The sequence below is a fragment of the Mustela putorius genome, unplaced genomic scaffold (genome assembly GCF_011764305.1).
Source record: "Mustela putorius furo isolate JIRA1106 unplaced genomic scaffold, ASM1176430v1.1 tig00003962_pilon_pilon_pilon, whole genome shotgun sequence".
In the NCBI taxonomy this organism is placed as follows: domain Eukaryota; kingdom Metazoa; phylum Chordata; class Mammalia; order Carnivora; family Mustelidae; genus Mustela; species Mustela putorius.
In genome coordinates this window covers 12,243,095-12,265,881 of record NW_025422106.1, presented here as the reverse complement: position 1 = coordinate 12,265,881, position 22,787 = coordinate 12,243,095, and positions in this window count along the sequence as shown.

Genomic DNA, 22,787 nt, shown 5'->3' with positions numbered 1-22,787 from the left:
TAAAGAACACATATATCCCCACTCAGCAAGATTCTGCTTTTCCAAAGCCATTTTTTCCTAAAGCCTGGCGTTTTCCGTTTTAGTTGTCACAAATATCCAAATAAGTTTTTAATCCAAGGTTTTATCTTAAAGTAAGAATTGTAGAATAATTTTTTAGATAAAATTATTTTTTTAAAGATTTCATTTATTTATTTGTTAGACAGAGATCACAAGTAGGCAGAGAGGCAGGCAGAGAGAAAGGAGGGGAAGCAGGCTCCCCGCTGAGCAGGGACCACCCCCGCCATGTAGGCCTTGATCCCAGGACCCTGCAATCATGACCTGAGCAGAAGGCGGATGCTTTAACCCACTGAGCCATCCAGGCACCATAAATAATAGATTTTTAAACATTAAAAGCAACTAGAAAGCTTTCACCAATTAAAACTTGAAGTGACAGAACAAAAGGAAAACGGGTTATTTTTCTAGAAACAATTGTTTTATAAGAGAAGGATTGTTTTGCAACATTTCATTGTCTTGATGCAATAATCACAGGATATTGGGCCAGACTACAAAATTAGAGCTAAACCAAATTAAAGATGAAGTGGAAAATATTTTTAAATGCGTCCTATTTAAAATGAGAGAATTGGGGCTCCTGGGTGGCTCAGTTGGTTGAACGTCGGACTCTTAATTTCAGCTCAGGTCATGATCTCTGGGTCTTGAGATGGAGTCACATCCGGCTCTGAGCTCAGCAGGGAGTCTGCTTGAGATTGTCTCTCCTGTCCCTTCCCCTCCATCTCTTCCCCATCTAAATAAATAAATAAAATCTTAAAAATATATATATATATAGAAAGATCCTTATACTCTATGATTAAATACACATTTTTTCTTCCCTAAAGATTTATTTATTTTTTTAAAGGATAGAGGGGGAGAAAGGGTATGTGCACGTAAGCAGTAGGCGGTGGAGGGGGGGCCCGCGGCTGAGAGAGAGAGAGGATGAGGAGCAAACTTCCTGTGGTGCCAGGTGTGGGGCTCCGTCTCATGAATCTGACATCATGACCTGAGCCAAAATCAAAAGTCGGATGCCTAATTGAGTCACCCAGGTATCCCGAAATACACAATTTTAAAAGCATTTAAAAATCTCCTGAAATCTAAATTTCTTCACATGGCATTCCAGAATCTTCGTAATCTGACCTCCAACTTTCTCTCTAACCTTAGCCTTTTCTACTTCCTTTTGCATCTTTTGTGCTCCAGTGGGTCTAATTGCTATCCTAAATAGGTCAGTATTGGTTCACCCTTTCACACTTTGGAAATGAGGGTCCCCTTGCTGGAGAAAGGAATGACTCCTTTCCCTACACCTCTTCTTTAGCTATCCGATCCTCTGTGAAGTCATCCTTAACTCTCCAGCCTGGGTAGACACTCCACCTTTGATCACTAAAAGCATTCGCACCTACACCCAAACTTTCCCGAATGTAAGACTCAGCTATGGTATTTGTTAAAAAGCATATTCCAGGATCTCAGAATTTCCATGGAAGAAGCCTGGTAATCTGTATATTTAACAAGCCGCCCACAAAATTCTCATTTTCAGAAAAGTTTTGGGAACATTGCTCTACATTATAGCACTTCTCCTTTTACCATTATTTGAATGATCTTTCAACAGCCTGTGAACAGTGTTTGTACATTATTATATTCCCAGTCCCAATATAGTGCCCAACTCATGGAAGGAAGTAAAACATGAATAAATGAAAAATCTAATTTTAAAAGTCTGATCTCATCTATTTCTTACAAGAGTCCTAAAAACATTAAGAAAGCACTTTTCTGGGTTCTGCATCTTCTTATTCCCTGATAACTATGCTTTAGCCTTTGCTAAGTTGCTCTTAATGGTGTTTGTTCTTCTGAGTCCCTCCGCTGGTCACTTATTTCCCACTATCCAGATGCTACACACCATCAAGGTCTTAATGCTGCTGGCATCATACCTCAATTTTCTCTGAATGAAGTGAGAATGTTAATAGTGCCTATCTCATAGGTATTTCCATGAGAAGTAAATGGAATAATATATCTAACACTTGCCATAATGTCTAATATTAAGGAAGTGCTAAATAAAAGAGTAACTAACAAATGTAACAAAGTTAGATCTAGTAACTTGGGAGCTGTTACAGCTTCACTGTTTCCCCATGAAGTCCGAATACAAAAAAGTGAATCTTCAATGTGATGCTTTGAGCCATTTCCTTGAAGGGTATGCTTCAAAATCCTTTCTGATTCTGCCTCTCTTCCCCTATCACTGTAATAACCTGCATTTTATGGCAAAAGATAATATCATCAAGAGAGCTCGAAGAGTGGCATACCAATACAAACTTTGTCCCTGTTTGGAAGTCTGTCCTTGGAGGTTTTCTCTAAATACATGTCTTTCAAGTTCTCAGCATCTTATAATGTTTAGTACCTGGACACAATCACCAGTTTCCAAAGGATCAGAGCTTCATTCACCATCATGGCATCCCTCCATCCCTAGATGTCCAGTATTAATACACCAATACCAAAATGTCACTAAGGGTAAGAGGATAGCCAAGTATTCTGGGTCCAAAGAGCCAGCAGGTTATCACCTGTTGACAGTTTAATGGACAAAGAAAGCAAAATGACAGAAGGCTATGCTGTTGCCTAATCCTGGAAAAAAAAGGAAAAGAAATATTAACCCAAGAGATTTGGCTGCACGCCCAGGGTGCTTAAGTGATAATCCAGAATTATTCTCCGCTCCAACTAGTTATCCCATCCCCTTTTAAACCTTCTCACTCAGCACATTTTTCCCCCACTAAAAACTAATCTCTTTTAAAATATAATATTTACCTACTTAAAGCCTACAAGGTCCTTGAGGAACTTCCTAGTTAACCTTCTGAGGTTAACACTTTGATCCCCCCAAATCTGCAGTTTTTCCAAGCCTAGGTATCTGCTCCACTGCACTCTGGTGCCTTCTTTAAGATTCAGATCAGGGTAATGTAGGGGAAGGTGTAGGTCTAGGGAAAGTTGTCTCACCAAAGTCTACCCATCCTAGACCTCAAGGGTGAAATAAGTCAGACTGAAAAAGACAAATATAATATGATTTCATTTATATGCAAAACCTAAAAAATGACACAAATAAACAACCAAACAAAAAGCAGACTCAGACCTACAAATACAGAGAACAAACCGATGGTTGCGAGGGGAGGGTGGTGGGGGAATGGTCAAAATGAAGGGGAGTGGAAAATGCGTGCTAGAGTTAAAGGATGAGTAAGTCACAGGAATAGAAGGCACCGCATAGGGAATCTAGTCACTGGTATTTTAACAGTGTTGCTTGATGACAGATGGTAGCTACACTTGTGGTGAGCACAGCATAATGTATAGAGGTTTGTTGCTTTTTTTTAAAATTCCGGTATAGTTAACATACGGTGTCAAATTAGTTTCGGGTGTACAATATAAAGATTCAACAATTCCATACACCACCCAGTGCTCTTCGTGACAAGTGCACTCCTTAATCCCCATCACCTTGTTCATCCGTCCCCTACCTACCTTCCCTCTCAGAAACATCTGTTTCTTCTCTAGAGTTAACAGCCCGTTTCTTAGTTTGTCTCTTTTTTCTTTTGCTCATTTGTTTTGTTTCTTAAATCCCACACGTAAGTGAAATCATATGGTATTTGTCTTTCTCTGACTTAGAATTATATGCTCTAGTTCCATCCGTGTCATTCATTACAAATGGGAAGATTTCATTTTTTTTGGCTGAATTATATATATACATATGTGTGTGTGTATCACATCTTTTTTTTTTTTAAGATTTTATTTATTTATTTGACAGAGAGAGATTACAAGTAGGCAGAGAGAGAGAGGAGGAAGCAGGCTCCCTGCTGAGGAGAGAGCCTGATGCGGGACTCGATCCCAGGACCCTGAGATCATGACCTGAGCCGAAGGCAGCGGCTTAACCCACTGAGCCACCCAGGCGCCCGTGTGTATCACATCTTTATCTGTTCATCTATCCGTGGACACTTGGACTGCTTGTAAGTTGACCACTGTAAACAATGTAAAAGTTATTGAATCACTATGTTGCACACCTGAAACGAATATAACATTATGTGTCAACTATACTCAAAAAAAAAAAAAAAAAAAAAGACCTACTTTTTTTTTTTTTTTCTACTAGAGAGGGAGGAGGGTGGGGCAGAGGGAGAGAGAATCTTAAGCAGGCTGCAGGCCCAGCACAAAGCCTGCCATGGGGCTCAGTCTCATTACCCTGAAATCTTGACTTGAATCCCACGTCAGGCTCCTTGCCCCTACCTCTCCCTTTGCCTGCTGCTCTCTCTGTGAGAGAAGTAGACATGTTGGAATAGATATTTTATGTGAGGGCAGGTGACCAGTCAAAGAATTGTATTACATAAATGTCTATTACATACATCCAGAGTACGCTTCATTTGTCAGGGAGCTATCAGGAATACGCTAGTGAGAGAAGCACCAGCATCAGTAGGAATTTCAGTGGTGGCTAGGGCTGCCAGTAGGAGACAGTGACAGGGCTTAGCTCACTGACAGAAATGGACCTGATGGGGTCCTGAAGCAACAAAGACCAGGGGACAGCACCTAACTACCATAAGCCGAGGCTGGGGGTGGGAGGGAATCCTACAATTATTGTAATGACCAGCAACGTGAAATGGCAGCCAAGGGGGCTCAACTCGGAGACAGTTGTAGAGATGGTTAATAGAATATGGCATACCAAGGGCCAATACATATAGGCAGCCAATGTGGGTATTGCTTCACATACATTATCCAGAGAAAACAAGGATGGAGAGCAGGAGGTTAAGAGCAGTTGCCCTAATAAAAATTCAAGATTGGGGAACCAGCAAGAACGCCACTTGAACTACAAGCTATGGCTACTGCCTGGGTGATTTCAATCCCTATGTCCCTGGATGAGCAAGCAAGAAGACTCACCATCTTGGCAAAAGTAATTGACCATAGTTACAAAATGGGAACAAGGAAGAATCTGTATGGAACCCAGGCATTCCACTTGGGTGCTTTATGGTATCCCCTTGTCCAACTACGAATGTAGATGGACAAGTGCAGCAGCCAAAGCCAAGAAAGGTATGGCCACCAATGGCTCAGAACCCTCAGACATGAAGGTTGTGTTCCACTACCTGGTAAGTCACTGAGACCAGCAGAGATGATAGCTAAGGGCAAAGTAAATTTAGAATGGACAGTAGAGAAGGGAGAGGATGAGTACCACTTGCGGCGCCAAGACCAACTGCCCTGACAAGGACTGTAGTTCATCTGACTAAGCTCCCTCTTCTAAATTTCTCTGCAAGAAGAAAGATCCACTGGAATCTGGGAGGTGCTGATCCCCAAATGTGAATGAAATGGTGGATCTGGATGGTAAAAGGGTGGAAGATTCATTACTTGGATCTCCCTTCAAGAAAGGGCTTTCACCCAGCTACAAGGAGAGCAATTATCTGATGATCTCCAGCAGCACCATCTTCAGACTCTACCTCGTTTTTTTTTGTTTGTTTGTTTTTTTTACAATTTTATTTATTTATTTGACAGAGAGAGATCACAAGAAGACGGAGAGGCAGGCAGAGAGAGAAAGGGAAGCAGGCTCCCTGCTGAGCAGAGAGCCCGATTCGGGACTTGATCCCAGGACCCTGAGATCATGACCTGAGCTGAAGGCAGAGGCTTAACTCACTGAGCCACCCAGGCACCCGGCCTGACTCTTTCTGTGCAACACAGATCTCTAATTGTCAACATTTGCTCCAGTGCTTCCAAGTGAGTTGGCCAAAACTTGCATTTCAAGTGTCTCCTTGTTCTCTCCTCTTTCCTCCCTCCTTCTCTTTCTCATGTGGCAGATCCACATCAGGGTCCAGAGGCTTTCCCCCTCCCATCCTACCTCCTCCCCCTTTTTTCTATTCCAGGCATTTCACCAAAATCAACTCCTTACACTCTTAACTCCATCTCAGTGTTTGCTTCCTGGAAGGCACAAAGGATACAGAGGTTTACAAGATATGGCTTCCTCCCTGCATGACCTTAGGCAAGCCACTCAGTCTCCCTAAGCTTCAGTTTTCTCAGTATAAATGAGGATATTATTACCTCTCTTATTGGGTTTTGGGTGGGCTTAAATATATTTAAGATTTTTACGAGCATTAAATGAGAGAATGCATGTAAAATGTTGAGCAGAGAGCCTTGCACATTTGATAAGTGTTAGGTGTTAGGCTAATGGAAGAGATAAGGCAGACTATGAATGAGAATTCTTTAGCTTTCTTCCGGATATGTTCTGCCAGATATGTTCATTTGCCTAGCAGTGGAGAATTGTTATTAGCTTTTTTCCAAATATGATGAACAACTTCACCCTGCAGTGAGAAAAGAACTATTGGTTATGCCAAACCAAGAAGGTAAAAATAGACATTCATGGACAAGTAGTTATAATTGTTACTAGGGCTGTGATTTTTTTTATTGATATATTAATGACAATTGTGGTTTGAGATAAAAATTGAATTGTAATTTTGTAACAAGGCAAATTTACATGTTAAAACATGAAGAACAATATACATTTCCCATATCTAAAAAGCCTATTACAAGGATGAGTAATTTATCCTCCTGTGATGAATTTTGATGTAGCTGCACAGGTCCATTACCTTGATAAATTTTGTAAGGGCCTATTTAGCCAGAGCAATTCCATCCGGTTAAACAGTGATTTTGTTGTTTATGTAGTAAAACTTAAACTGACCCTGCCCCCCTTCAGGGGACTTACTTAAAAGCAAGTCCAGGAAACCAGTCCCAGGTAACAAAGCCCAAATACAAGGGCGGGTCAGGCCAGGTGGGGACATCCAATTGTGGAGTGCCCATACTATCTCCCTAGCTACCAATGAGTGTGGGCCCCACCTTTTGCGCGCCTTTTGGGAGCCAATTCTGACCAAGGTGATAGGCTAGTTCAAATATCTACTATAGGGTAAATTATGATTTAATTGGTCACTTGTGTGTGACCTATCATGACTATGCAGCTTTCTCTGTGTGTTGCAATCTCATTGGCCACCTGTGTGTGGCCAGGCCCAACCACATGGCCTTTGCCCTTTAAAAGTTAGCCTATAAGGCAGGGAAGGGTCGCCCTCTCTGTAAGAGGCCCCCCGAATGGTCGGTTTGATTCTCGATGCTTGGCCCGAAATAAAGCTTTGCTTGACTTTCACTTTGTATCAGTCTTGCTCCTTTGATTATGGGCCTAACACATTTCAGTTTTCAATAATATGTGGTGTCCTTTTTAAAATCAAAACTTTTCATTTAATCTCGTTCTCATGTATTAACATGCACACATCTATTTTGGCTGAAGTTTTCACAAAGGTAGAAAGAGGAATACCAATAGGAACTTTATTCAAAATATTAGAGGAGTCTAACAGTTAAGAAAAAAAAAAAATCAGTCCAGTGGCTAAAAGGGGCTGTGATGAGGTTTGAGCTAACTTTAAGTCACATCTGAACTAAATTTATAGTGGAAGGCATTTATTAAAGTACTTAATACCTCCTCTGGTGAGTCTTTCAGCTAGTGGAATATTAAAAGACAACCTGAAGGATTTACTTAATTATATTCAGCATTTGATTTCAATGGGAAAACCAATCATTACAGTGCACTAATCCAAGGGGTAGAAACTGCCATCCTTTAGAAGAGAAGCTGACACTCTTTTATGTTTAATTTGGTAATTTTTGACAACCATGCCATTTTTCACATCTGTTGCTCTTTAAATTAATTTTGAAGCAATTTCCTTACTGTGGATGGACAGTGTGAGGATGAAAAATTCTCATCGCATGGAAGCATACTGAGTACTTATTTAACCTTTCCACCAAGAATCTACCTCTCAACTCAGATTGAAAATTTCACAAATTCAAATGTACATGCTCTTTCTGAAAAAAAGATGTTTTTTTTTTAACTCTCTGCAGGTCTAGTCAATTAGAACAAAACGATTGCCTTTTCTGTTTCTTATATAATCCTAAATTTGTTTCAACCACTGTCCTAACCATCTCCTTGAAAATCAGTTGAATATAAAATCATGAAGATACACCTGGTCCAAAATAACAAACACGTCGACCCCCTTCTACTTTAAAGAGACATTAATGTATAACGTTATATAGTCCACATATCCCATACGTAGTCATTAGTTGCAGTTTTGCAAAAATAAAGCCACTGGCTGGCATTTCATGTAGTGTTTCTTCCTGTTTCACTGCTTCCCCCCTGCAACTGTTTAGAAGCTCTTTCTATCCCTCTATTTGCTTCCAGCATTGCACACATTTCCTTCTCATGCTTAAAGAGAAATGTCAAGTTCCTGATCTTTTGTTAAAGATTCATTGCCAAAGATGGTTTCACAGCAGGAGCCTTCCTAGGGAGAGAGTTGGCTCACATTCCTGCTAAGAACTTAACCTGGGTATGACGGAAAAATAATTCTAATCAATGTCAGAGAGCATATGGGTTTCTACCGAGAAGCCTGCCAAATAAGATCCACACTAATCCTTTCCATCTACTATCAGTCGGTTGACTCTAGCAAAAAAAAAAAAAAAAAAAAAAAAAAATCCTCCTATTTGGATAAACGAAAGCCCAAATCTCACACATATTTCTCCCACATCTCAGAGGCTTCTGTAAGAAACCAATAAATGCCTTGACTTTCTTAAGCTTAGTTTCCATAAATCTCCAGTTATTGTATTTTCGTGTCAATAAATGTGGAAGTGCCTCATTTCTACTTCATCCTTTATCCTGGGTGACCCATTAAGGTCAGCCCACAGATTGTGAAAGAAATGAGTCTGTTCTAATATACACACTGAAAAAAAGACCTACATTTGAATAGCATTGCACGTTATGTTGATGTGGGTTTCAGCTGGATACAGGCCAACGTTATGTGTCATTTCCGAAAAGAGAATGAAGCTGAGCAGCAAAATGGAGGCAGAAACACCTAGTGCATAGCATTATGGAATAAGGTCCTGGGCGATTTAATTAAGATATTTATTGTTAAAGAGTGGCTGTCCAAGTATTTTTTCCCCTGAGTTTATGTTTCTCTTTGCCATCCACCCTGCTTTGCTTCCCTTGGGATCTGTGCCAGGGAGTATGTCGGGGTTTTTTGTGTTTTTTTTTTAGGAGAGGATTTTCTGTCTCTGGAATCTCAGAACAGAGGGAAATCACAGGCAGATTTGAATTTTCCTTACAAGCCTCTGTGTTTCAAACATTTAAAAGCCTAGAATAATTTGCCTCTTTTCTACACTGTGGAAAGATATAACCAAGCCCCACTTAAACTGGCATTCTATTATTTTGTAAATGTAAATAAATCAATAAACACAATAAATATATTGCATGCTCTCTGGCTACACAGTACAGAGAGTAGACAAGGTGGGGGACTTTCTTATTAAATATTGGTAGTTCTTGTTTCAAATATTTAGAACATTTTAAGCAAAGAGAGAAATGAATTGGAAATGAGGCTGCTGTTTGCTGCTAAGGAGCTCCATTCACAGATCTGGCATTTAATTAACAAAGATACAATATATTGGGCAGCTGCCTCTTTGTCCTAAGGCCCCTCCGCTCCTACTGAGATATTCAATATAGCTGTCTGAGCATTCAAGTCATATTCTAAAATAAAGATTCTTAAAGAGGAATTGTATATTGACATTCTGATTCCCCCCAGCTATGCAACCAAGCCCCAACTTCCAGTGCTCAAGTTACAAAGATGAAATGACATTTTCCCCAAAGCTGCATTGTCCGCTTTTAGGAAGGAAGACTTGCATTTCACTTCTTATCCCGCGCCCCACCCCCGCCCCCAGCACAGTCTGTAAGACCTTGTGAAAACTCCAAGATAACCAATATCCCTAAAATCTAATAGGAAGCAATTCTTATTTGCAGACCAAAATGAGCCAGAAATGGACATTCTCACATAGCAACTGCTCAGAGCAGGATGCAAACTGCAACTCAAAGACCTCAAGAATTTCTGACTCAGAAAAAAAAAAATTCTAGCTGTATTTTCTCAGTAACTGGTTTGACAGGACCTAGAAATCTAATTTGCCAAATATTGGTCCCATGTATTCTGTGCAGATACTATGTATATCATCAAAATGCTCCATAATTTGATTTATGAGGTGGCCAAATAAGATGATAAGAGTTTTCTTTTTCTTTTCCTTTTTTTTTTTTGAGCAGGCTGTGCCATGCTTATTAATAATAAAAACACCTCACCCACTCGTTCACTATAAAGACAGGCTCCAACGCCCTAGTGAATTATGTTCCCGAGTTTATTAGTAAGTTGGTTGTTTGGAAATCCAAATGGTTTTTCCTGAGTCAATTCCAGGCATAAGCTCCAAATTCGATGGACCTCAAAGTCACAGGAGCAACACCAGCCTGAGTCCCAGTTGCTAGGAGTCAACGTGTCTGCTGATTATTCTCTGTTTATCACCTGCTCGGTGTTTTGAAAGACTGCACTAGGAATGGATTAATTCATGTGCATTCCCTTGAGGGCTGTTTTTCAGTTGACTTCAGCCAAGGAAGGCCATGGATCATGGACGAGAGTAAGAGGAGTGGGAGGATGGGAATTTCTTTGGGTATTTCTTCTATTACTGTCTTGCTTATCTGCTGCCACTCTACCAGTGACTATGTCTCTCCAGACTACATCTCTAGCTGGGTGACCCCTCCTCCATAGCTCCAGCTCTTACTGGGTCCTGCGAGCACCAATCACTCGCTCCCCTCCCCCCTTTGAGGGTATAATTGCCTAATGGGATTATATGGTCTTTGGTATCTCCACCTCCTGTGTTGGGTCTCATAATCCTGCCCATGTTCTCAGTTAATAATTCCTTAATTTTTTCTTCTGGGGGCCCTTGGGTGGCTCATTTGGTTAAGTGGCTGCCTTCTGCTCAGATCATGATCTCAGGGTCATGGGACTGAGCTCCACATCAGGTTCCCTGCTAAGCGGGAAGCCTGCTTCTCCCTCTTGCTCTGCCTGCTGCTCCTCCTTCTCACCCAGGCGTGTGTGCTTGCGCTCTCCCTCTCTGTATTCAATAAATCAATAAAATCTTTAAAAAGAAATGTCTTCATTTGTATGATCCATTAAGACCCTGACTGAAAGAGTGAAGGAAGAATGGGAGAAAATATTTCTTCTTCCTTTCCTGGCTGCAGAAGTTGCTGCTAGAATTTCAGGGAGGATCATTCGTGTATCTAATTATGATCTTCCTATGTGCCGTTCATTGTGAATAAAAGAGATCCAGTCCCTGCCTTGAAGGAATTGATATTCCTAGTTGGGAAGTAAATATACAAACAAGTTAGTAAATACACAAACAAGTAAACAATCGTTATGTGTTCTGGGAAGTATTATGTAGGAAATAAAGAGGATGCACTGATATAGAATCATTGGTGGGGGAGGGCAATCTTGGATAAGGTGGCTGGGGAAGGGTTTGCAAAGAAGGTGACATTTAACTGAGACCTCAAGGCTGAGGAAGCAGCCACTGGGAAAAGAGCTGGCAAAGGAGGGGTTGATGTGTTCCAGGCAAAAGGAGCTGAAAGTGTAAAGGCTTAGAGTGGGGGAAAGGAGCATGGTGGGAAAACCAGGATCTATGGCAGTCATTTCACTTCAAAGGACATAAAAAACAGATATTTGCAAGCCATACGAGGAGTTGAAGGAAAGGTGTGGAGGGAGTTGAGGCCAGGTGGAGAGTGGTAGTAGATGAGGCCTAACAGTTTGCTCAGAGAGTTCAGACCAGAGCCCGTAGTTCAAAGTGAAGAATATGGATTTTATTCCAAGTATCATGGGAAGCCATGAAGAGTTCCAAAGTGCCAAGTGATACCATCTGATTTATCTTTTTCAAAGCTTCCTCTAGTTGCTCTATGGAGAGAAAAAGCTCCAGGAAAAAAACAAGTAGTATCCTGGAGAAGAGTCAGAATGCTACTACAATCCAGGCAGAAGATGACAATGTTTTGTTCTAAAGAGGTAAGAGTGGAGATGCAGAGAAGCAGACCTCTTCGAGTTTTGTGTTGGAGATAGAGCTGACAGGACTTGATAGGGATCAGGGATGGGGCAAGGCCAAGAAAAAGGAAGACTCAAGGATGACGCCCATGTTTCTGGTTTGGGCCATAGGCTGAATGGTGGAACTGTTTATTGCGAAGAGGAAGACTAAGGGAAGACTAGGGATGGAAAAGGTTGATAAGGTGAAGATGTCTAAGAGTTATCCAAGGGGAAATGTCAAGCAGGCAGATGGCTATCAGAGCCTGGGGCTCAGAGAACAGACCTGAGTTATTTCTTCATCAAGCAGGTTGCTCAGACCAACCTAGCTAAGGCCACAAGCCATCTCCACCAGGCCTGGATGCACTCACTAGAAAGCCAACTGGGGTTTAGACATAAAGCCACAGTTAGTAAAAAGCATGCTATACCTTTCTTTGTCATTAATGTACATATTTTCTTTGAAGACTTCAAAGAAAATAGATGGCTAGTTGAAAACAAGACTTGAGGGGCGCCTGGGTGGCTCAGTGGGTTAAATAAAGCCTCTGCCTTTGGCTCAGGTCCTGATCCCAGTGTCCTGAGATCGAGCCCCTCATCGGGCTCTCTGCTCTGTGGAGAGCCTGCTTCCTCCTCTTTCTGCCTGCCTCCCTGCCTGCTTGTGATCTCTCTCTCTGTCAAATAAATAAATAAAATCTTAAAAAAAAAAAAAAGAAAACAAGACTTGAGAATTCTTAGGTCCCTGATTAAATAGCCTCATAATCTTGCCACTAGAGTTCCAATTTCCACATGACTTAATGGCATATTTAAAGAAGAGCCCCGGAGTCCAGCTTGGCTGATGTACAATAATGTCCTTATGGGGAGCTTGTACCCATAGTGAAAGATAAAGTTCCAAGGCTTTTCATTCTGGTTGTCATGGCAACAGCAGCAAAGGCTCTGGAGGTAGGAAGGAGGAAGAGAGAGGAGAAAAGAGAAAGCAGGAGCTGTGGTGGCTGTTAGTCTTGGGAAGTTAATTAAAGACATATTTGTAAGGGACATGGAGAATGCACCACGTAAAGCCAGGCAGTTATAAGTATACAGTTTGTAAATGGACAGTTTGTTCTTTTTAAGGACCAAGACACACATAAAAAGTTTATCAGCCCCAGAGGCTAGGCATACATCATGCATCTGTTCAATCTCTTGAGCCCACTGCATTGCTGGGGGCTCCATGTACTTGAATGAATGAGCAGATGAGTTCCCTAAAAGAAGAATCACTGCTCTACTTATTTTATATGAGTTTTAAAGTTGCTAGGTGGACAGATCCTTTGAGTAAAGGTTGTCTTCCACATCAAAACATATTCATATTGACTACAAGTGTTGGTGAGGATGTGGAGAAAAAGGAACCCTCGGGCACTGTTGGTGGGAATACAAAGTGGTGTAGCCACTGCAGAAAAAAGTATGGAAGTTCCTCAAAAAAATTAAAAATATAACTACCATAGGATCTAGTAGTTCTACTACTGGGTATTTACCCAAAGGAAATGAAAACACTAATTTGAAAAGATATATGCACCTCTCTATTTATTGCAGCATTATTTATAATAGCCAAGATAGGGAAGCAACCCCACAGTCCATGGATAGATGAATGGATAAAAAAAGATGTGGTATACAAAAAGAAGAAGAGGAAGAAGGAGAAGAAGAAGAGGAGGAGGAGGAAGAGGAGGAAGAAGAGGAGGAAGAAGAAGGTTGAGGAGGAGGAAGGAGGAGGAGGAGGAGAGGAGGAACTAGAAAAAGTGTCATTCATTCATATATATGTATATACACACACACACACACACATATACACCTACAATGGAATATTACACAGCCACAAAAAAGAATGAGATCTTGCCATTGGAATAACACAGCTGGACCTAGAGGATATCATGCTAAGTGAAATAAGTCAGTCAGAGAAAGACAAATAATAAGATTTCATTTATATTTGGAATTATAAAAATAAAATAAACAAAGCAAAAAGACAAACCAAAACCAAAACCAAAACAGATTCTTAACTCTAGAGAACAAACTGATGGCTACCAGAGGAGAGGTGGACTGGGAGCTGGGTGAAGTAGGTGAAAGGGATTAAGAGCACACCTATCATGATGAATACTGAGTAATGCATAGAATTGTTGAATCACTGTATTGTACACCTGAAACTAACATAGTGCTATATACTAACTATACTGGAACTAAATCTTTTTAAAAAATTTTTAAAAGCCTATTCATACTATCATCAGCAATTATAGGATGACAAGCCTGGAAAGAAGACTCACCCCTAAACCAAAGGACCAAGTCAGGAAGTCTTACTCTCTAGGATTGATTCTAATAATCATTCACTAACCATGGGATGGCATATTATATAACTATATATTTTCTATGGGGATCCATTATGTAATAGGCTTTGGATTAGATTCTGGAGGTGATTATTATTTACAAACTGAGGATCCTCAAACTATTGAAAGTTGTGAAAGTGAGGACAGTTGACAGTGTGATTTTATGCACACACACACACACACAGAGGAACAGGGATTCCTGTCAACCCGAACAAACAAAGAAACCTGGGGAATGAAAATCTATTCAAGGGAACGTAGTATCTGGTGCTCACAGAAGTCCAGACATTCAAAAGGGGAAATCTCCAATGGTATGGAGCCATGAGTAGCCTGTGTAAAATATCTCTCAAGACCTTTTGTTTACCTTGGCTTTAATTCTGTGCTCACCAAGTAGCCAATAATGTAATTACTCATTCTGTTTCCTTAAGATGCTGAAGAGAGAGCCCTGGATAAGACACCGCATATACATGATCACTGAAAAAAATCCCCTTCTTCAAATTGCACTGAAGATAAAATTCAAATACCCCACCAAGATCTCCCAGACCTCACAATCTGGGTGCTACTGATTTCTTTGACCTCAACTCCCATCACTGACCCCCATCACTCTAGACTCTAGTCACATTGGCCTCCTTTCCATTTCTGAAACACTCCAAACTTTTTCTTGTGTACAGTCTTTGTTCTTTCAGTTTTACCTGAGAGTAAGGCTTTTCTTCAGATCTCCCTATGTGCTGATTACTTCCTACCAGCCATGTCTCAGCTAAATGATACCTCCCCACATGGCCCTTCTGTGATCTCTGCACCAATGGTTGCAAACTTTCCCCTCTTATGTGCCCCCTCCCCAGTCCTTATCTATCCATTAGCCTGTTTTATCACTATATAATATCGTTTTTTTATTGTCTTATTCCCAAACTGGAATAAAGTCCAACACAGCTGCAGCCCTAGCAATGAGCATAGATTCAATACTCAAATAAATATTTGTTAAATGAGTTGAATGTGGGAGACAAATGAAGTATGAGCTGCTCTAGACTAGAGAGAGGAGATTCAAATAGAGAGCATGATCTGACGTAAATGGAACCTTCCCTTGTGCCCACGATGTAACTTTTGCAAAGCACCATTAAATTACCATCATTGCATATATCTTATTTTTGTTTTTGTGTGTTCCTTAACCCACACTCCAGTGTAGACCATGAACCACTTGAGAAGAATGATCTTATTCATGTTGCATCTCCAATGTCCAAATAAATGTTCATAGGATCCCTCAATGCCCTGCTGATGGAAATTGGCAGCTCAGAGGGAAAAAAAAATAGGGATTTTCTTTTAGATGAGCTTTACTTAATTGGCTGGGTAGGTGTCTGCAGTTGGAAACAGGCAGTGGAAACAAGCAGTTTACACATACACACACACACACTAAAAAGATGTGTATAGGTCATGGCAGCACAAAAAGATAGTTTTGGGTTGGAAACAAGCAGTGAAAACAAGCAGTTTACACACACACACACACAAAACAAAAAACAAAAAGATGTGTATAGGTCATGGCATCACAAAAAGATAGTTTGGGGTGAGTCCTTCAGTCCTCCATCTGTCGTCTCCATCAGCACCCTCCAAGTAACCTCCAAAAAGATTCCAGGCAATTCCTCAACCACATGGCTGCCCTGAGCTCTTCTAACCTAGAAATGCTAGTACCATTTCTGTCCACAGCAGTCGGATGGAAACAGAGACCACTTGACAGAAGCCCAGAAAGAGACGTAAAAACAGCCTAGCAGAGAGTAAGGGCGCACAAAGGAGGCACCAGTAAGGACCAGCATTCAACAAGGAGTGACTGGAAAGAACTGTTTCATGTTTCGAACATTGCCAAGCTGAGTAACATGAGACCGAACTTGTTATTTAGCTCAACTATATATAGTTTGCATCCTGGAATTCACTCATACTATATATAGTAGAGTTTTATTCATGCACTCCAACTGATTATGTGTGCTGGACTGAAGTGTTACAGTGATGCCAGAAATGAAGAGAAAATGAAATCTCCCACAGACCTATGGGCATGTTCTTCACACCCATTGCCATTTTCACTAATGCGTGGCGGCGGCAGAAAGCTAATTGAGACCAGTCATGGAATAACAGGGTAGAACCTCCCCTGGAAAGAATGCCTCCTTTCAGTCTTCTCCTTGTGGAGTATTTATTTATTTAAAACCTGGCTCTGGTTGTCATTCAGAAATACAAAAAGGGCTTAAAAGCCCACATAATTATCCAGTTTTTATAACAAAAGAATAACACAAAAATAGTTTCTTGTCTTGTCTCTCTCAAGAAAGATAGTTCTACTAACCGGCTCATCATTAACTGTTTCATAAATTTCAGTCTTTGGGATTTAAGTGATTTTTATTTAACTTCTGCTCTTTCTTCGTTAAAATGACAATTTTTCTGACCTGCTTTCAAAAGTAAAATATTCTCTGAATAGCCTGGCTTAGGGGGAGAAACTCATTTTAGTTCAGGACTCTCAAATCTCTTCGATAAAGCTATTTTTGGTTGTCTCCCCCACCAAAACTTGAGACGTCTGGTAGGAGTGAGCACTATGAGTAAAGCCCCAAAAGGACAAGGCAGTCTTTCTGAGAGGGTGGGGTGGTAGACATTTAGTGTTTTTACCATCCAGCACCTAACATCCCTCCCTGACAATACATCCCAGCTTCACGTTGGGGGATTATTTCTCTCCTCTCCACCAACAAAATTCACAGGAAGCTGACTTCACTCCTGCTTTCACAGTGCAACATGTGACCTCAGCTAAGCCAATGGTAGCGTACTAACCCTTTGATTACAGCAGTGGGCTGGGAGATAAGCACGTGATTCAAAATAGACCAATCAAAACCCATTAGACTCAAATCTGGGACTTTTACTGGAGCTCTTAGAGGAAAAGGTGGTCTTTCTTCTGTAACTGGTTGTCATGGTATTGATTGCCCATAGGTGCCAAAGACCCCCAGCTGCTGCAGAACTGAACTAACTGAGGAAGCAGAGCTGATGACTGGATCCCAGTATTCTGTAATTTTTTTTTTTAAGATTTTATTTATTTGTTTGACAGAGAGAGAGAGAGAGAGAAAGCACAAGAGCAAGCACAGGCAGGCAGAGGGAGAATCAGGCTCTGCACTGAGCAGACAGCCCGATGTGGGGTTCAATCCTAGAACCCTGGGATCATGACCTGAGCCAAAGACAGTCACTTAACTGACTGAGCCACCCAGGCACCCCCAGTATTCTGTAATTTAATGCCTGAATTAAGCTGTGCCTGAAAAGCTATGCCTGGACTTTCTAGCTTAGTTCACTCAATAGTTAATTTTAATTTTTTTTTTTTTTTTTTTGCTTAGATTAGTTTGAATCAAGTTTTCTTACATCTGCATCAAATACAAACAAATAGAAGCTGCAGACAATTGAGTACCTGAGCAAGACCAGGGAGTCGGTTGGAAATACATGGGACTGGTGGAAGCAGTTGGCCTGAGGATCCCCTAGAAAGGCCTAAAAATAACTTCATAGCTCCTGATCTAGACTGAGGAGCCCCTTCTTCCAAATGCTTTTGGTTTCAACTTATTTTTGTCTTTCATTATTCAAAATTCAAAGCTAAATAAAATGGTATACACAAATGCCACTCCCTTCCTTACCCCACTCCAGCTCTTTCACTTAATGGATAATAATTTTTATTGTTTTGGGTTTATTCTTCCAGTGTTTCTTCATGCAAATATAATCAAATATGAATAGATTTCCCCCCTCCTTTCTTTGTTTCACGAAAGATAATATGTCTGGCTCTGCTCTACATGCATTTTATTTCTTCAATATATGTTCATTCAAGGAGTACCCTCCTTTGAAATTCTATGGTGCCTTTGATTATTCCTGGTGGCTTGCTTTCTACATAATATTTGAAATGGCTCACAGCCTAATTTAGCATATCTTACCACTTCTCTGCTCTGTTACCCTGGAGACATCTTGATTTAATACTGGAGAATCCTATTTCACCAGAATTAGAGAATTCAAATCAAGGAGCTAAAACGAGGGTCCAACTCTAAACTAAAACAAAACAAAAACAAATCTAGGACGTCTTATCTGAATAATAACAGAGACTATTGTAGACAGTGGGGGAAGGCTCAAGAGGGATGCCAAGAAGTCTAATTTTTTTAGACTAGAAAGAGAGATTAGCAGTGACAGATACATAAGCAGATAACCCAGAAAGAAGAGTATATATTGCCATCAACTGATCCATTACTTTGAATAGATGTCAGATTTGGTTCTCTTGATTGGGTAAAAGTCTCTGATCAAAGTAATAACACTGACCCACATGATCTTAACATCCGCAGCTATCTTACTAACCCTTTCAACAGACAGTGGCTTAAACAAGGCTTTGACAGAGGCCTGAGAGCCTCAGAACACAGACCTGAAAATGTGGGATAATTCACTTGGGACAATGTGAAAGAACATTTTCAGACTGAGTCTATACAGTGGAAGATCTAAAATTAAACTTTTTCTTAAAAATTATATTTAGCCTTCAGTATGAGAGAAAAACGTCTAAAAGAGTATGAATTTCAATGACACGATGAGTTAGAAATGAAAGGCAATCTACACTTACACTTATCATTTCACCGCAGAGTCTGGAGAATTCACCCTCTTCCATTAGGCATTTGGCACTTGGGGAAACTGAGCACGGTGCTTGGCACACGCTAACTGCTGAATGACTTTGTGGGCGAATGAACAAATGAATGTCTCTGTGCAATGTGTTCACCGTTGTTTTCCCCTAAGAGGCAAACCATCATCTGTGGATATTAACTTAATTCATTTGGGTCTGTAAGCTCAGGTTTCTAAGCTGTATGTGGTAGAGAAAAACTATTTAAAGACCAGGAAATTACCATTGGGTCTTATTATTTTGGTCACTTTTTCTTTTCTTATATTGCAAAACTCTGTATTGACATATCCAGCGAGGGCCGATTTTTTTCTCTCAATTAGTTAGATTTCCATGGGTTACATAAGCACATTTCCATTTTTATGGTTTCATGCTGGTCTTAATTAGAAGTAAATGAGCCAGGCATTCTGCTCTTTTATCCTTTAAAAAATTTAGCATTTATCACTTACTTTCCTTTTGATCTTCTAAAATTCCAACTGGGTAGTTAGAAGAGTCAGTTGTTGTTGTTTGTTTGTTTTTGGTTTTGTTTTTTAGATAAATATATTTGCCATTTGTATTTTACCAAGCTACAAACCCCAAGGAATGAATGAAAATACAAAGCAGATGCTCACAAAGAAAATAGGTCTTCTAACAATATACTGCAGTAGTCTCCTCTCCACTCCCCTTACCCGTGGGGCTATGTTCCAAGACCCCCAGTGGATGCCTGAAACCGCAGAACCCTATATATACCATGTTTCTTCATATACTTTGGAGATATTATGGGTTCGGTTTCAGACCACCACAATAAAGGGAATATTGCAATAAAGCAAGTCAAATGAATTTTTTGGTTTCCCATTGCATCTAAAAGTTATGTTTACACTGTACTGTAGTCTATTAACTGTGCAATAGCATTATGCCTAAAGGAACCCAATGTATATACTTTGTTTTTTTAAAGATTTATTTATTATTATGTGATTTAAACATTTTATTTATTCATTTGAGAGAGAGCGATACAGCACAATTTGGGGAGAGAGCAAAGGGAGAGGGATAAGCAGAGCAGGGAGCCGGGAGCCCCATGAGGGGCTTGATCCCAGGACCCCGGGATCATGACCTGAGCCAAAGGCAAATGTTTAACTGACAGAGCCACCCATGCATCCCACGATGTATATACTTCAATTTTTATTTTATTATTTTTTTTAAAAAAAGATTTATTTATTTATTTGACAGACGGAGGTTACAAGTAAGCAGAGAGGCAGGCAGAGAGAGAGGAGGAAGCAGGCTCCCTGCTGAGCAGAGAGCCCGATGTGGGGCCTGATCCCAGGACCCTGGAATCATGACCTGAGCCGAAGGCAGAGGCCTTAACCCACTGAGCCACCCAGGCACCCTTATACTTTAATTTTTAAATATTGCTTTAAAAAATGCTAGCCATCATCTGAGCTTTCAGTGAGGTAATCACTGATCACAGATCACTAGAACAATAATGAAAAAGCTTGAAATATTGTGAAAATTACTAAAATGTGACACAGAGACAAAAAATGAGCAAATGCTATTGGAAGAATGGAGCCTACACACTTGCTTCCCACAGGGTTGCCACAAACCTTCAATTTGCAAAACAAAACAAAACAAAAAACCAAAAAAACACAACAACCCATATTTGTGAATCACAATAAAGTGAAGTACAATAAAACAAGATATGCCTATACACATGTACCTGCATTGTAATGCAGGTGTTTTCTGTTTGTTTTGTTTTTCTTAAGGTTCTTCTTCCTCTTTTTTAATTAACATATAATGCATTATTTGTTTCAGGGGTACGAGTCTGTGATTCATCAGTCTTACACAGTTCACAGCACTCACCATAGCACATACCCTCCCTAATGTCCATCACCCCACCACCCCATGCCCTCCAGCAGCCTTCAGTTTGTTTGCTGAGACCAAGAGTCTCTTGAGGTTTGTCTCCTTCTCCGGCTTTATCTTGTTTCATTTTTCTCTCCCTTCCCCTATGATCCTCTGTGTTTCTCAAATTCCTCTAATCAATGAGGTCATATGATATTTGCCTTTCTCTGACAGACTTATTTCGCCTAGCATAATAGCCTCTAGTTCCATCCATGTCATTGCAAATGGCAAGATTTGGGGGAGTTTTGTTGTTGTTGTTGTTTGTTTGTTTTTGTTTTTGTTTTTTTTAGATAAATATAGTTGCCATTTGTATTTTACCAAGCTACAAACCCCAAGGAATGAATGAAAATACAAAGCAGATGCTCACAAAGAAAATAGGTCTTATATACTGTATATATATATAACATCTTCTTTATCCATTCCTCTGTTGATGGATATCTAGGCTCTTCCCATAGTTTGGCTATTGTGGACATTGCTGCTAAAAACATTGGGGAACATGTGCCCCTTCAGATCACTATATTTGTATCTTTGGGGTAAGTACCCAGTAGTGCAATTGCTGGGTTGTTAGGGGAGCTCTATTTTCAACTTTTTGAGGAACCTCCATGCTGTTTTCCAGAGTAGTTGCACCAGCTTGCATTCCCAGCAACAATGTAGGAGGGTTTCCCTTTCTCCGCATCCTCACCAACACCTGTCATTTCCTGACTTTTTCATTTTAGCCATTCTGACTGGTGTGAGGTTGTATCTCACTGTGGTTTTGATTTGTATTTCCCTTATGCTGAGTGATATTGAACACTTTTTCATGTGTCTGTTAGCCATTTGATGTCTTCTTTGCAGAAATGTCTGTTCATGTCCTCTGTCCATTTCTTGATTGGATTATTTGTTCTTTGGGTGTTGATCTTGGTAAGTTCCCCATAGGTCGTGGATACTAGCCCTTCATCTGATATGTCATTTGCAAATATCTTCTCCCACTCTGTTGGTTGTCTTTTGGTTTTGCTAACGATTTCTCTTGTTGTGCAAAAGCTTTTTATCTTGATGAAGTCCCAATAGTTCATTTTTGCCCTTGCTTCCTTTGCCTTTGGCGATGTCTCTAGGAAGAAGTTGCTGCAGCTGAGGTTGAAGAGGTTGCTGCCTGTGTTCTCCTTAAGGATTATGGTGGATTCCTGTTTCACACTGAGGTCTTTCATTCACTTGGAGTCTATCTTTGTGTATGGTGTAAGGAAGTGGTCCAGTTTCATTCTTCTGCATGTGGCTGTCCATTTTCCCAACACCATTTGTTAAAGAGACTATCTTTTTTCCACTGGACAATTTTTCCTGAATTTTTGAAGATTTGTTGACCATAGAGTTGAGGGTCCATTTCTGGGCTCTCTATTCTGTTTCATTGATCTATGTATCTGGTTTTGTGCCAGCATCATACTGTCTTGATGATTACAGCTTTGTAATAGAGCTTGAAGTCCGGAATTGTGATGCCAACGGCTTTGTTTTTCTTTTTCAACATTCCTCTGGCAATTCAGGGTCTTTTCTGACTCCATAAAAATTTTAGGATTATTTGTTCCAGTTATGTGAAAAAAGTTGATGGTATTTTGATGGGGATTGCATTAAATGTGTAGATTTCTCTAGGTAGTATAGACATCTTCACAATATTTGTTCTTCCAAACCATGAGCATGGAACGTTTTTCCATTTCTTTGTGTCCTCCTCAATTTCTTTCATGAGTATAGTTTTCTGATACAGATTCTTTGCCTTTCTGGCTAGGTTTATTCCCAGGTATCTTACGGTTTGGGATACAATTATAAATGGGATCAGCTCCTTAATTTCTCTTTCTTCTATCTTGTTGGTGTATAGAAATGCAACTGATTTCTGTGCACTGTTTTTTTATCCTGACACTTCACTGAATTCCTATGTGAGTTCTAGTGGTTTTGGGGTGGAGTCTTTTGTGTTTTCTACATAAAGTATCATATCATCCTCAAAGAGTGAGAGTTTGACTTCTTTGCCAATTATGATGCCTTTGT